Raw genomic sequence first — 17328 nt, 5'->3', positions numbered from 1 at the left:
TTAATAACCAAAAAGCAATTTGGGAGACATTGCAGAATAAAATCTGAATTCTTTGTTAAATTTGTTTTTCCCTCTACCTCTACTGGGCAGTGGAGATATTTCAAGAAAGAGTGGAGAGCCTAGGAGTGGGAGAAGTGCTCATTTTGCACTGTTTTAAAAAAATATTTTAAATTTTATGCTGTTTTATATTCTAATTACAGTATTAATGTTTTCAGCTTTTATAATATAAAATATATATATTTTTAAGACAGGCATCACTGTGTAGCCCAGACAGCCTTGAACTCATGATCTTTTTGCTTGCAATTATGTCTCCTGAGTGATAAAATTACAGGTCTGTGCCACCATACTTGGCTAAAAACAATAATTTAAATATTAATCTTTATTCACAGGGGTTTTGCCTGCTGTCATCTAGTAGATCTTTAGTAGGTATTAAGTGGTCATAGGTTATTGGTGAATATGCATGTACAAATGAGCATCTTCAGCAGAGTGTGGCGGCATGTACCTGTACTTCATTCAGATGTAGGCAGAAGGATCGGAATTTAATGTTAGCCTTTGATATGTAGCAAATTTGAGGCCAACCTGGGATGTCTGAGACCTTGTCTCAAAAAGAAAATTTCCCAAATAGCTCTACCATCCCTCCCCCCAACAAAAATTCCAACAAAAAACGAAACATTTGGATTAGGTATGATTTGCTGATAAGAATCAAAACAGAGACATACTTATACTTGTTAGATTAGTTTATACTTTCTAGAGATGTCTTTTGGCCATATTTGGAAATTTACTACTTCTACTTTAGAAGCCTCAAATAATTAGAGTTCTCCAATGTTAATTCCATGTATTGACTGAGCTATAGAATTTATTTCAGTAATCCATTATTTTTTACCTCTGTTCACAAAACTATATCTTATTACATTTCAGTAATTTGGGGCAGAATATTTTGTCATAATTTTATTGTTTTAGCTAGTGGGTCTATTCACCAATTTAAATATTTGACAGGATGGGAATACTAATAAAAATTTTTAATTTCTTTTAGCTTTAGAGTTAATGAGAATTGTCTTATGATATAGTACTGATAAGTAAAAATTATATTCAACTTCCTTTTGGTGGCAACCTCATGTTCCTGACCACTGTGTTGCAAATCTGATCTGATTCTTCTGCTTTGAGAACTTGTCCTGACATACTAGTTGTCCTATCTGATATGGCTTATAAGGACATAAATGCTGTCATTCACGTCTTCCTTAAGAATTTCCCTTTATACACAAGGAAACCAAGGCTCAGCGAGATGAACACATGAAAGTTCTCATGGTGAGAACCGCGAACAGGAGCATCATCAGGCCTTCATTTTTCATTCACTGGGTAGACTATTATTAGTTCATTATATCTGAAAAAAAAGCTAACTTCCCCTACAGTTTTGAATTGAGTGGGTGTTAAATGTAGTAAAATGTTGGACAAATACTAAAAGGTTCATTGTTTGATTCTATTTCTAAATAAAGTTTGTAGTAGTACAGTTTAATTAGTCCAGATAAACTGAAGATTATTAATCAAATAGAAAATTAGAATAAGTTATTGTTACATTTATAAGTGAATGGTTTAAGCAGTTATATCAAAAGCCTGAATACTTTTTATAATAAACTTACTTGGGACGACTTGATATTAGTACCTTCCCATATTTCCTGTCCTCTTGTAAAATTTACTAACCCGGTAGGTAGGTGTTAGCACACTTATCCTGAGGCCAATAGCTGAGAAATTGTTATAATGAACACAGAATTGGGTATGTTTTGAAATTAATGGCCTTTTATAAGCATGCACTCTTTTCAACGTATAGTTTGCTTAATAAAATGTATCTAATCTAGATAGAAGAATAACTCATTGTAGTCAAACAGACCTCTATTCCGCAGTCTTCAAGTGCTCTACATTAAGATTAATCCTTTGAAGAGGCAGTTCAAAGCAGCCTGTGGTGTTGCTACCTCTTGCTCTTTGTGCTGTTAGGTTTTCTATTCGGGTTTACAGGTTGTCATCAACTGGAGAGAACTACATCAATCCAGTCAGTACCATGACTTCAAAGAAAGAAGTTGAATCTTAAGCAGTGACAGAGTGTGGACTAGAACCCAGCTCATCTCATTCCTTTCATTGTTTTGGTTTTTGGTATAAGAATTCACCTAGAAATTTGATGAAAACTTGAGATTCTTCAAGGAGTTTGTATTCTTTTAGGATTAAGTATTATGTACTAGACCTGTTTGTTGAGACTGTCTTCATTCATGAATGTAGTTAGACATAGTGGTAACCCAGAAGTTGAAGCACTGAAATAATTTAAATTATTATATACCACAACTTTTCAGGGCATTTTTAGCATGACATATTGCTATATCTTATGGTTAAAATTTAAACAATCATAATGTTTTTAGATGATATAACAGTTTAGTATCCAAGTAAGGTTTTTTTTTTTTTCTTAGTTGTTTAAGCATTGAGAAAATATTTCTCTAACTAAAGAGATTGTCTACAACACTTTGAGTCAGATTCCTTCCAGGTGCTGCTGTGTGTTAGGTAGACTCCTAATGTTGTCTCTGGCCTGTTTGGCCACACTTGTACTTTTTGCTTTTGCGTAAACAGGGCATATAGTAAGAGAAAGTAAGTTTTCTGGCTGGGAATTTTTAGGGAGTGTGTGAGGTGGGATGATCAGGGGTATTTTAGGTGTAAGCTTGCTTATCTATTATGGGTGTTGATACAACTGAAAGGGGAGATTGTGCTGTACTGGCACATGGCTCAGACCACAGAGAGCTGACTCTAAGAACAGAGAATTTACTTGTGTGAGGCAAACCTGAAGGTAAGAAGGTAGCAGTTCTGGGAAGACTGTTCAGTGGATATGAACAATGGGAATGATGGGAGTTTACTTGGCTGTTTGTATGTGAAAGGAAATAATCTTCCTACAGCAAATATGTCACACACTACATTGTAGTGCCTGTCAGGGATCAGTGCAGGGAGCAAAGATAGAATATAGAGAATTAGTCACATAGTCTTTGAAAGGACAGAGGGTTGACTTTTAAGCTGGACCTCTGAGAATGACTTCTAGGACCCCTTGCAGCCCACTATGAGAGTTCCCACTTCTGCCACAGTCAGGTATATGGCCAATGGGAGGTTGCCTATGAAAACTGTGGCAAGAAAATACCAAGGAATCACACAGCTATTACTGTTGCCATCTTCACTACTTGGAGTGGAATATAATATCTAGTTTTGCTGTGACTTGATGCCTGTGACTGAGTGTTTGTGTATAGAGGTGATTGTTGTTAATAGCAGAATGCTGAGGAGAAGGACTGACCTACCACATACTCCCTCTGTCAATGTCAGAAACATTCTAGAGCTCTCCTAAAGATTCAACTATATTTGACTTTCTGTTTATGGGATTATATGGAATTGTGAATTTCTGTGTTACTAACTTTTATGAAACAGTTTAGAATTTTGTTATTCATGGTTATGTACTTTCTTCTGAAGAAGGAGTTTAATTTGGGTTCAGATTTTCTGGGATAAGAATAAAGGTAAAGATGCTGAAGAAATTAAGAGAGAAGTCTGTTTCTATAAATAATTTCCAGAGAGAGGCATTGTGGCTTTTCAGTATTAACATGGGGTCCACAGCTCTAGTCCTAGTACACTGTAGTTTTGGAGATCATATGAGATCTTCAGGGCAGTATGGCCATAGGCCTCATCTTAAACTAGAGTAAGATCAAATTCTTAAGAGATACTAATTGCATTTTTAAAGTTTTTAATCATAAGCATTATGAAGTGATTGTGCATAGTCTTTTTGTTTTGGATTTTTTGTTTTGTTTTGTTTCCTGTACACATGCCCTAAGCTTTATAACTTGGAGAGTTGGACAGTGCTGGGTGTTGTAGAGCTTTGTGGTATTTTCAGCCTATGCCTTTAGGAACTCTTACAGTGCAGACCATAGATCTGTGTCTGCAGCTCACAGCCTGAACCTCCCTGCTGTCTTTGATCAGCTGCCTGATCCCTCTGCTCATCTCTCCAGCTTTGTTTTCTCTTTACTCACATTGTTTCTCCCACGCTTCTCTGCTTTCCAGAGAGAAAACTGACTTTGTACAGATCTCACAGGTCTATTGAAGTGCTCCTTAACATTGCGAATTGCAATCTCTGTGGTCAGGTGGAAACCTCAGGTGGTGGTGTCTTCTTATGTTGGTTGTGGCTTAGATATGCATACTTAAACACACACACATTTATATATTTTATTTTTGGATTTGAAAATATTCTAGAAGCTGAGTTTCAAGGCAGTATTTATTTGGTATCCTTGTTTTAGTGGCTCATACTAGACTATTTCACAAATCCTTCCTTTTAAAAAGTCATTTTTAGCAGGGAAGTGGTGGTGCACTTGTTTAATCCCACCATTCGGGATGCAGAGGTAGGCAGATCTCTGTGAGTTCCAGGCTAGTCTGGTCTTTAGAACAAGTTACAGGACAGCTAGGGCTACACAGAGAACCCTGTCTTGAAAAACCCAAAAGCCCTCTCCCTCCACCCCCAAAAGGTCATCTTTAAAAAAGAGAAGCGATTGGTGATTGGAAATGGGTCTTGGAAATGAACCTCTAAGGATGGTTTCTTATGGAGTGAAAATTGTCAAATCTGCCTATTAATGCAGTATTAAAATATTACAGTGTACATGAACATTTCATTAGCACTATTCATGTGGCATTTGTTCTTAAGTGATCAGGGAGGGCTACCCTGAGAAGGGTACACATAAGCCATGTACCCTGCTAGGTAAATGTTTCTAGGCAGAGAGAATTATAAATCCTTAGAGAGGTATAAGATCTTATATACTAAAGGAACAGAATGACCAGTGTGGCAGGCACCTAGGAAATGAGGTAAAAGCTTGGAGGAGACTGATGGAAGAGACAGTCTGTGGAGGTCTGTAAGCCAGTCAGTCACTTGGACTTTCCCATTTTCCTCTTCTTCCTTCTCTTTCCTCATATTCTTTCTCTCTTAACATCCTTCCTGCCTTCTTCATTATTCTTCTATTTGTCTTTAGTGCTGGGTAGGTAATGCTTTACCATATAGCATAGAGCTAAGACTCCAGACTGGATTTTGTTTATTCTTAAAGTTACTGAAAATATAGATTTGGAAAATGATGTCAGAACAGATTTCAAAAAGCCACTGGGATTTCAAAATAGGGCAAGAAGGGAAGAAAGGAGACACTTTTGGTAGAAGAAAATTAATGTTGGATTGGATTTTTATTAAGAGTAGTGGCAGTGAACTGAAGTGGCAGATTGATCTGAAGTATGTTTTGAAAGAGGAAATGACAGGACTCCATGACAGCTGGGAAGGAGAGAAGAGGTTTAAAGTTCAGGATGATATTTAGGTTTTTGCTCTGAGCGACCTAAGTGGCTGGAATTATGTTGTTCATCCATTATTATATTTTATTTTTTTAAGCATTTCAAGGTAAATTGCCATCATCAGTATTGGTGTGGGCCAATTCAAATCCTGAATCTGGGCCTGAGAGGTATCTGAGGTGGTCAGCCTGCCAGCTTTCTTGGTGTCATGCCCTCAGGGCTGGCTTACCAGCAGCCCCCATTACCAGGGTCAGCTCTACCCTGCTGCCCAGGCAAGGTGCAAGGCCCACTCTCTTGAGTAGTACAGCCAGTGTGGGACATGGCCAGTTTTCCTACTCGCATGACCTTGGGGCCAGCTCTCTTGCCTGCCATAGATGGGGAGGGATGAGGGAGGGGAGGAGGGCAGCACCACCCAGCAGACAAGAGGCAAGTCTGACTCTTCCACACTTTTGCCCTCAGGCTGGGCCCCACACCCAGAGCCAGCTCTGCTGTGCTGCCCAGGTGAGGTACAGGGCCTGCTCTCTCAAGTGCTACAGCAGGTGAGGGGCAGGGCCAGCTTTCCTGCCTGCCATTGTTAGCAAGGGGGAAGAGTGAGGGAGGCCATCTCTTCTTCACCCATGTTATTGCATGGTGGACAGCTGACAGGACCAGCTCTCTAGCACTCAGGGCTAGCTCACCCAAATCCCTGCCATTATGGTCAGCACTACTGTGCTGTTCTGAGTCTGTTCTGAGTGGAGCAGCAGGTGAGGGGCAGGACCAGCTCTCCTGCTCTCATGACCCTGTCAGGGCCCAAGCCTGCTGCTGGTGGCTAAGGCAAGAGGGAGGAGATCTCGTCCTTGCTCTTGCTACCAAATAGTAGACAAGAGGCAGGACCAGCTCTCTCACTCCCTTGTCCTTGGGGGTGGCTCACCTGTGACCGCCCCCCCCCCCCATCCAGGGCCAGCTTTACTGTGCTCCCCAGGGGAGATGAGGGCTTGCTCTCCTGAGTGCTGCAGTAGGTGTGGGGCAAGGCCAGGTCAGAACACTGAGCATAGACATAGCCTCTCTCCTCTTTGCCACCAGCTGACACACATGTGACATAGCAGCCACACCTAAAGTGCTTCTAGGGGCAGGGTTTAAAAATCTTTTTTAAAAAAATAAAACATATGGGCTGGAGAGATGTCTCAGTGGTTAAGAGCACTGACTGCTCTTCCAGAGGTCCTGAGTTCAATTCTCAGCAACCACATGGTGGCTCACAACCATCTGTGATGTAATCTTGGCTCCCTCTTCTGGCAGATAGGCAAATATGCAGGCAAAGTCTGATAAGGAATAGATGGGATATATCCAAGAAGCTGCCAATAAACTGAATATGTATGTAGTTATATAAAGGTAAAATTATCATATGTGATTTTTTAACACTCCTGATTCTTTCATATGAAATATTCCTTAAGTCTTTACAGTTAACTCCTGGGGGCTTGTAGTTTGGTCAGAATTAGATATTAGATGTAGTGTGTTCAGAAACAAGTATGGTCTCAGAGATGGTGGCATCATTTGCACTAAGGAGAACTAGGTCTTAGGGTAGAGTTAAGAATAAGTATCATTCCGGGCTACCTTGCCAGCAGAGTCTTGCCCAACACCCGCAAGGGCCCACACGGGACTCCCCACGGGACCCTAAGACCTCTGGTGAGTGGAACACAGCGCCTGGGAACCTGAGACTGTGGTACATAGGGAAGCAGGCTACCCGGGCCTGATCTGGGGCACAAGTCCCTTCCGCTCGACTCGAGACTCGAGCCCTGGGCTACCTTGCCAGCAGAGTCTTGCCCAACACTCGCAAGGGCCCACACGGGACTCCCCACGGGACCCTAAGACCTCTGGTGAGTGGAACACAGCACCTGCCCCAATCCAATCGCGCGGAACCTGAGACTGCGGTACATAGGGAAGCAGGCTACCCGGGCCTGATCTGGGGCACAAGTCCCTTCCCCTCGACTCGATCCCCGGGCTACCTTGCCAGCTGAGTCGCCTGACACCCGCAAGGGCCCACACAGGATTCCACACGTGATCCTAAGACCTCTAGTGAGTGGAACACAACTTCTGCCAGGAGTCTGGTTCGAACACCAGATATCTGGGTACCTGCCTTGCAAGAAGAGAGCTTGCCTGCAGAGAATACTCTGCCCACTGAAACTAAGGAGAGTGCTACCCTCCAGGTCTGCTTATAGAGGCTAACAGAGTCACCTGAAGAACAAGCTCTTAACAGTGACAACTAAAACAGCTAGCTTCAGAGATTACCAGATGGCGAAAGGCAAACGTAAGAATCCTACTAACAGAAATCAAGACCACTCACCATCATCAGAACGTAGCACTCCCACCCCACCTAGTCCTGGGCACCCCAACACAACCGAAAATCTAGACCCAGATTTAAAAACATTTCTCATGATGATGATAGAGGACATCAAGAAGGACTTTCATAAGTCACTTAAAGAATTACAGGAGAGCACTGCTAAAGAGTTACAGGCCCTTAAAGAAAAGCAGGAAAACACAGCCAAACAGGTAGAAATCATTAACGAAAAACAGGAAAACACATCCAAACAGGTGACCTCTGTTTGTCTGTTGTCTGGAACAGGTTGTCTGGAACAGGTTGTCTGGAAATGAACAAAACCATACTAGATCTAAAAGGGGAAGTAGACACAATAAAGAAAACCCAAAGCGAGGCAACGCTGGAGATAGAAACCCTAGGAAAGAGATCTGGAACCATAGATGCGAGCATCAGCAACAGAATACAAGAAATGGAAGAGAGAATCTCAGGTGCAGAAGATTCCATAGAGAACATCGACACAACAGTCAAAGAAAATACAAAATGCAAAAGGATCCTAACTCAAAACATCCAGGTAATCCAGGACACAATGAGAAGACCAAACCTACGGATAATAGGAATTGATGAGAATGAAGATTTTCAACTTAAAGGGCCAGCCAATATCTTCAACAAAATAATAGAAGAAAACTTCCCAAACATAAAAAAAGAGATGCCCATGATCATACAAGAAGCCTACAGAACTCCAAATAGACTGGACCAGAAAAGAAATTCCTCCCGACACATAATAATCAGAACAACAAATGCACTAAATAAAGATAGAATATTAAAAGCAGTAAGGGAGAAAGGTCAAGTAACATATAAAGGAAGGCCTATCAGAATTACACCAGACTTTTCACCAGAGACTATGAAAGCCAGAAGAGCCTGGACAGATGTTATACAGACACTAAGAGAACACAAATGCCAGCCCAGGCTACTATACCCGGCCAAACTCTCAATTACCATAGATGGAGAAACCAAAGTATTCCACGACAAAACCAAATTCACACAATATCTTTCCGCGAATCCAGCCCTTCAAAGGATAATAACAGAAAAGAAGCAATACAAGGACGGAAATCACACCCTAGAACAACCAAGAAAGTAATCATTCAACAAACCAAAAAGAAGACAGCCACAAGAACAGAATGCCAACTCTAACAACAAAAATAAAAGGGAGCAACAATTACTTTTCCTTAATATCTCTTAATATCAATGGACTCAATTCCCCAATAAAAAGACATAGACTAACAGACTGGCTACACAAACAGGACCCAACATTCTGCTGCTTACAGGAAACCCATCTCAGGGAAAAAGACAGACACTACCTCAGAATGAAAGGCTGGAAAACAATTTTCCAAGCAAATGGACTGAAGAAACAAGCTGGAGTAGCCATTTTAATATCGGATAAAATCGACTTCCAACCCAAAGTTATCAAAAAAGACAAGGAGGGACACTTCATACTCATCAAAGGTAAAATCCTCCAAGAGGAACTCTCAATTCTGAATATCTACGCACCAAATGCAAGGGCAGCCACATTCATTAGAGACACTTTAGTAAAGCTCAAAGCATACATTGCACCTCACACAATAATAGTGGGAGACTTCAACACACCACTTTCTTCAAAGGACAGATCGTGGAAACAGAAACTAAACAGGGACACAGTGAAACTAACAGAAGTGATGAAACAAATGGACTTGACAGATATCTACAGAACATTTTATCCTAAAACAAAAGGATATACCTTCTTCTCAGCACCTCACGGGACCTTCTCCAAAATTGACCATATAATTGGTCACAAAACAGGCCTCAATAGATACAAAAATATTGAAATTGTCCCATGTATCCTATCAGACCACCATGGCCTAAGACTGATCTTCAATAACAACATAAATAATGGAAAGCCAACATTCACGTGGAAACTGAATAACACTCTTCTCAATGATACCTTGGTCAAGGAAGGAATAAAGAAAGAAATTAAAGACTTTTTAGAGTTTAATGAAAATGAAGCCACAACGTACCCAAACCTATGGGACACAATGAAAGCATTTCTAAGAGGGAAACTCATAGCTCTGAGTGCCTCCAAGAAGAAACGGGAGACAGCACATACTAGCAGCTTGACAACACATCTAAAAGCTCTAGAAAAAAAGGAAGCAAATTCACCCAAGAGGAGTAGACGGCAGGAAATAATCAAACTCAGGGGTGAAATCAACCAAGTGGAAACAAGAAGAACTATTCAAAGAATTAACCAAACGAGGAGTTGGTTCTTTGAGAAAATCAACAAGATAGATAAACCCTTAGCTAGACTCACTAAAGGGCACAGGGACAAAATCCTAATTAACAAAATCAGAAATGAAAAGGGAGACATAACAACAGATCCTGAAGAAATCCAAAACACCATCAGATCCTTCTACAAAAGGCTATACTCAACAAAACTGGAAAACCTGGACGAAATGGACAAATTTCTGGACAGATACCAGGTACCAAAGTTGAATCAGGATCAAGTTGACCATCTAAACAGTCCCATATCACCTAAAGAAATAGAAGCAGTTATTAATAGTCTCCCAACCAAAAAAAGCCCAGGACCAGATGGGTTTAGTGCAGAGTTCTATCAGACCTTCAAAGAAGATCTAATTCCAATTCTGCACAAACTATTTCACAAAATAGGAGTAGAAGGTACTCTACCCAACTCATTTTATGAAGCCACTATTACTCTGATACCTAAACCACAGAAAGATCCAACAAAGATAGAGAACTTCAGACCAATTTCTCTTATGAATATCGATGCAAAAATCCTCAATAAAATTCTCGCTAACCGAATCCAAGAACACATTAAAGCAATCATCCATCCTGACCAAGTAGGTTTTATTCCAGGGATGCAGGGATGGTTTAATATACGAAAATCCATCAATGTAATCCATTATATAAACAAACTCAAAGACAAAAACCACATGATCATCTCGTTAGATGCAGAAAAAGCATTTGACAAGATCCAACACCCATTCATGATAAAAGTTTTGTAAAGATCAGGAATTCAAGGCCCATACCTAAACATGATAAAAGCAATCTACAGCAAACCAGTAGCCAACATCAAAGTAAATGGAGAGAAGCTGGAAGCAATCCCACTAAAATCAGGGACTAGACAAGGCTGCCCACTTTCTCCCTACCTTTTCAACATAGTACTTGAAGTATTAGCCAGAGCAATTCGACAACAAAAGGAGATCAAGGGGATACAAATTGGAAAAGAGGAAGTCAAAATATCACTTTTTGCAGATGATATGATAGTATATATAAGTGACCCTAAAAATTCTACCAGAGAACTCCTAAACCTGATAAACAGCTTCGGTGAAGTAGCTGGATATAAAATAAACTCAAACAAGTCAATGGCCTTTCTCTATACAAAGAATAAACAGGCTGAGAAAGAAATTAGGGAAACAACACCCTTCTCAATAGTCACAAATAATATAAAATATCTTGGCGTGACTCTAACTAAGGAAGTGAAAGATCTGTATGATAAAAACTTCAAATCTCTGAAGAAAGAAATTAAGGAAGATCTCAGAAGATGGAAAGATCTCCCATGCTCATGGATTGGCAGGATCAACATTGTAAAAATGGCTATCTTGCCAAAAGCAATCTACAGATTCAATGCAATCCCCATCAAAATTCCAACTCAATTCTTCAACGAAATGGAAGGAGCAATTTGCAAATTTGTCTGGAATAACAAAAAACCTAGGATAGCAAAAAGTCTTCTCAAGGATAAAAGAACTTCTGGCGGAATCACCATGCCAGACCTAAAGCTTTACTACAGAGCAATTGTGATAAAAACTGCATGGTACTGGTATAGAGACAGACAAGTAGACCAATGGAATAGAATTGAAGACCCAGAAATGAACCCACACACCTATGGTCACTTGATCTTCGACAAGGGAGCTAAAACCATCCAGTGGAAGAAAGACAGCATTTTTAACAATTGGTGCTGGCACAACTGGTTGTTATCATGTAGAAGAATGCGAATCGATCCATACTTATCTCCTTGTACTAAGGTCAAATCTAAGTGGATCAAGGAACTTCACATAAAACCAGAGACACTGAAACTTATAGAGGAGAAAGTGGGGAAAAGCCTTGAAGATATGGGCACAGGGGAAAAATTCCTGAACAGAACAGCAATGGCTTGTGCTGTAAGATCGAGAATTGACAAATGGGACCTAATGAAACTCCAAAGTTTCTGCAAGGCAAAAGACACCGTCAATAAGACAAAAAGACCACCAACAGATTGGGAAAGGATCTTTACCTATCCTAAATCAGATAGGGGACTAATATCCAACATATATAAAGAACTCAAGAAGGTGGACTTCAGAAAATCAAATAACCCCATTAAAAAATGGGGCTCAGAACTGAACAAAGAATTCTCACCTGAGGAATACCGAATGGCAGAGAAGCACTTGAAAAAATGTTCAACATCCTTAATCATCAGGGAAATGCAAATCAAAACAACCCTGAGATTCCACCTCACACCAGTCAGAATGGCTAAGATCAAAAATTCAGGTGACAGGAGATGCTGGCGTGGATGTGGAGAAAGAGGAACACTCCTCCATTGTTGGTGGGAGTGCAGGCTTGTACAACCACTCTGGAAATCAGTCTGGCGGTTCCTCAGAAAACTGGACATAGTACTACCGGAGGATCCAGCAATACCTCTCCTGGGCATATATCCAGAAGATGCCCCAACTGGTAAGAAGGACACATGCTCCACTATGTTCATAGCAGCCTTATTTATAATAGCCAGAAGCTGGAAAGAACCTAGATGCCCCTCAACAGAGGAATGGATACAGAAAATGTGGTACATCTACACAATGGAGTACTACTCAGCTATTAAAAAGAATGAATTTATGAAATTCCTAGCCAAATGGATGGACCTGGAGGGCATCATCCTGAGTGAGGTAACACATTCACAAAGAAACTCACCCAATATGTATTCACTGATAAGTGGATATTAGCCCCAAACCTAGGATACCCAAGATATAAGATACAATTCGCTAAACACATGAAACTCAAGAAGAATGAAGACTGAAGTGTGGACACTATGCCCCTCCTTAGATTTGGGAACAAAACACCCATGGAAGGAGTTACAGAGACAAAGTTTGGAGCTGAGATAAAAGGATGGACCATGTAGAGACTGCCATATCCAGGGATCCACCCCATAATCAGCATCCAAACGCTGACACCATTGCATACACTAGCAAGATTTTATTGAAAGGACCCAGATGTAGCTGTCTCTTGTGAGACTATGCCGGGGCCTAGCAAACACAGAAGTGGATGCTCACAGTCAGCTAATGGATGGATCATAGGGCTCCCAATGGAGGAGCTAGAGAAATTAGCCAAGGAGCTAAAGGGATCTGCAACCCTATAGGTGGAACAACATTATGAACTAACCAGTACCCCGGAACTCTTGACTCTAGCTGCATATATATCAAAAGATGGCCTAGTCGGCCATCACTGGAAAGAGAGGCCCATTGGACTTGCAAACTTTATATGCCCCAGTACAGGGGAACACCAGGGCCAAAAAGGGGGAATGGGTGGGCAGGGGAGTGGGGGTGGGTGGATATGGGGGACTTTTGGTATAGCATTGGAAATGTAAATGAGTTAAATACCTAATAAAAAATGGAAAAAAAAAAAAAGAAAAGGGATGCTAGCAGGCAAAATGACTTCTCTTGGTTTGACTTGTAAGAAGTAACTTGTAGCATGTATTCATCTGTTTATGTGACTTTCATTAACATGCATATATGTGAAGAAATATATACGCCCATTGTGTTATACATGATAAAAAAAAAGAATAAGTATCATTTAACACCTCTGAATTTATTCTCTTTTTATCTAATAACTTTTATTATTATGCACTGACTCCAGAATGTCTCCTGTTCCCTGTCTTTGATAGGCAGTTGTTAACAATAGGCATTTACCACCATGTGATCAGTAGATATTAGTAAAATTATCTGATTATCCTAGCCTATCCTAAACTGATGTGAGAAATTATTACTGTTAACCCTCCTTGTGGATATTTTCCTATTAACCTCCTAAGTAACTGAATATAATGTGATTTCAAATGTAATTGTGGGAGCTTTCCTTTAAACTATACTACTGTGCTAATTCTATCTACTATAATGGGTTTTGGAAAATGTAAGGGAAGTGTCTATGCTTCCTATGCTCATTTTTTAAATCATATTTTAAAAAGCAGTTCTACTTTATTGTTTGAATATTACCTTTCTTCATATATGTAACTGTGATCTTTGGTTCTTACAGTTATGTTACTTCGGATTATTTGCTAACTTGTTAACTATATAAAGAACTTTCACCTTATACAAGAGCTGTCATATGGACAGATGGTGATGGCAATTCAGGCGTTAGCCCAGTGAGAGTAGGAGTGCCTGTTGCAGACTGTGCTTTGTCTTCTACGCTAGAATATTTACCATTGATAAGTGATATGAACATCATAGAATAGGATCCTCTCATTCTAACTATAAGCATCTCCATTGTGTGTATCCAGTTTAACTCCTCTCCTACTTTTTGCCCTCCTTCATGACAGCTAGGTGAATCTGGTGTAAATGCAGAAGCGGTCCTACCCACAAAAGTAGGACTATTACTATTTCCATTTCATTCAATAAGCTGAATCAGCCTTGAGTTTGCATCAACAAGTAAATTAAAAACCCAAATCCATTCTCAAACCTTGAGTAAGCTACCAATAAAAATTAGCAAGGTATTTAAAAACACAGAACTGATCATGTAAACACCAGTACATAACTTACTGGCTGACAGCAGAGATGCTTGGCCACACACTTTAATTGAAAGTAGTAATTTGGCTGGTCTTGGTGGAATAGACCTTTAATTCCAGCACTCTAGAGGCAGAACCATGGAGATCTCTTGGAGTTGTCTACATACTGAGTTCCAGGAAAATCTAGCCTGGCCTACATAGAGAGTTCCAGAATAGCCAAGGCTATGTTAGAGAGACCCTGTCTGGGGAAAAAAGAATAATAGTTTTAAATTGGCACATATTTTCCCATCTCAGCACTCAGAGATTGACTTACATTTACAGTATTGTTTTTAAGTTTTATGTTTTCTCTACTTTAAAAACATTAAATTGCATTTTATTTATTTTATACCTATATGTATGCGTATGTGTATACTCATGTATATGCTACAGTGTGTGAGTAGAGGTCAGGACAGCTGAGGTGGTTCTCTTTTCACCAGACCTGTCCTTAGGATCCAACTCTGATCAGGCTTGGTGGTAGTACCTATACTTACTGAGCCACCTGACTGACCTATCTGTGATATATTTTATAGATATAGTTAGGTGTTAGATAGCTCTATCTTTTGTTCAGAAGCCCGACTTGTAATCGTAGACATGTTTTCATATTTATTCTGCTAACACTGGAAATCTCTGTGAATGATTACTTCCCAGGCAATCCATTTCAGCCATCAAGTTTCTAAAGGGACACATTTTAAGTAACTACTTTTTGAAAAACTGCTAAATTGAGTGAATGCTGAATTTTGTTAGAATTTAAACAAAAGTTGTCTCATTGAAGTTAAGGAAATTGATATTTTCTTTGAATCTTGATTTTTTTACATTCCTATAATATTTGTATTTTCATTTCAATTTGAATCTTGATTTTTAAAGTCTTGAATTTATTTAGATCTGCTTAAGAATAAAATATCTATAGTAATAAACCAATTGTATGAATTTATTTCAACCTAGCAAACTTTCCCAAAGCAGATTTAAACATGTGATACTTATATATATATCACTGCTATATATGCTGGAATTAAGAACAGAGTCTCTTCCATATTCTAAGTACTATTTTCAGTTGTTACATGAAATTTGCTAAATGATTTTCTTTTCTTTTCTTTCTTTCTTTTTTTTTTTTTTGAGACAGGGTTTCTCTGTATAGCCCTGGCTGTCCCGAAACTCACTTTGTAGACCAGGCTGGGCTTGAACTCAGAAACCCGCCTGCCTCTGCCTCCCAAGTGCTGGGATTAAAGGCCTGCGCCACCACTGCCCAGTTGGTATATGATTTTCTTCGTGAGATTACATTATTGCATATTTTGTTGTTCTAGACCATTAGAGAAAGATTTGAGGCCAGTATTTACATTTTTCATGAATGGGAACAATTTTCAATTTTATATTTTTTATGTGCTAGGTAGGAGTAGTACTCCGGGCCATATGCATAGTAGGTAAGCTGCATCTCTAACTCCCTATAATGTTTTTATTTGCTTTCTTCTAAGTGTTTCACCAGTACTCTTTTTGGTAATATTAGTAATGCTAATAACCAAAATAAATGAGTATAATTCAGTCTTCCTGATATTATTAAAATTTAAAGACATTTTAGATTTTTTAAAAGCTTTCTATGTTATTGTTCTACAGATTGATTGAAATGAACGAAACTTTGTGGTTGTGTTCATGATCATTTCTATCTATGCTCACTCACTAAGCATCCTCTCTTAGTGGAGATGTGCACTGATTGGTCATTGCGAGATGCTTGTATCCATCAGTAGTAACTGGGGATGGATTAGTTGCTTTGTTTCCTATCATTCTACTCCTAGATTATTTTTAATGGCTATGGCTTTCTGTGCCTTTATCTAGAATTTTGACCCACCACCACTTTATGTATACTTCAAGCTCAGAATAATTCTTCTCCTGTACCAATTGGTTTGTCCTTTACTTCAGAATAGTCCTTATACTTCTGTTTAAGCGTTAAAGCTTTTAGTGTTTTAACTTCTTATCCTTACTTCCAGTATCTAGATCCCTCTTTATCTTTTTAAAATCAGCTCACTTGACTTATTTAGATTACAAGATTAGATTTGATTATGGAAAATTTGAAAACTAGTCATAGAAATTTACACTTTATTCTATTTCTAATAAAATTAGGCAAATATTTTTAAGCAAAGTGTTTGTGATCAATAAAAGAGATATAATTAGTCAGGTACTAATATGTAGGATTGTCTATACAGGAGTTAACAATTAGCATGGAACCTTTAAAGAAGAGTGATTTCTCGGGATAGGTAGAACAAGGTAGCTTGGGGGAAGAAGGATTATAAATCAACCTTGAAATATAGAGGATGGCAAAAGAAAAGGGATATTGGAAAGGAGAGCTGACTTGAGAAAATGATTTAGATTTTAAATACTCTTAAAATTATGTTAGGATGTAGATTTCAGACTTCAGGTTAGACACTGAACTGATCATTTTTTTTTTAAATACAGTACATTTTAAAAATATACAATGGCTTACACCTTTAATCTCAGCACTTGGGATGCAGAGGCAGGAGGCAGGAGGCAGGAGGCAGGAGGCAGGAGGCAGGAGGCTGTCTAAGTTTGAGGCCAACTTGGTCTATAGAGTGAGTTCCAAGACAGCCAGGGTTACACAGAAATCTCATCTCAAAACAAAACAAAGTAAAGTAAACTAAAAAACAAAACAAAACAAAATAAAGCAAAACAAAAACTTAAAGCTTTATTTTCTGCATATGTGTGTTTTGCTTGCATGGATGTATGTGCATTACTTGTATGTTTGGTGCCATGTACGTGCTGGGACTCTAACCTCTGGAAGAGCAGCCAATCCTTTTAACTACTGAGTCATATCTCTGGCCCCTTAATAGGCTTTTATTTTTTATTTGACAAGTTCATGTATGTA

The 17328-nt window shown here is 39.2% G+C and overlaps 1 protein-coding gene and 1 pseudogene across 2 annotated transcripts in view; one reads left to right on the top strand and one right to left on the bottom strand.

Annotated features, from left to right (window-relative positions):
* The window catches only part of Magi3 (membrane associated guanylate kinase, WW and PDZ domain containing 3), a 207148-nt gene that overhangs the window by 12856 nt on the left and 176964 nt on the right, over window positions 1–17328 (top strand). The window lies entirely within an intron of this gene.
* Gm23077 lies at window positions 6326–6441 on the bottom strand (annotated as a pseudogene).

The sequence above is a fragment of the Mus musculus genome, chromosome 3 (genome assembly GCF_000001635.26).
Source record: "Mus musculus strain C57BL/6J chromosome 3, GRCm38.p6 C57BL/6J".
NCBI lineage: Eukaryota > Metazoa > Chordata > Mammalia > Rodentia > Muridae > Mus > Mus musculus.
Note: the sequence above shows the minus strand (reverse complement) of the source record. Positions and strands in the feature narration are given on the sequence as shown.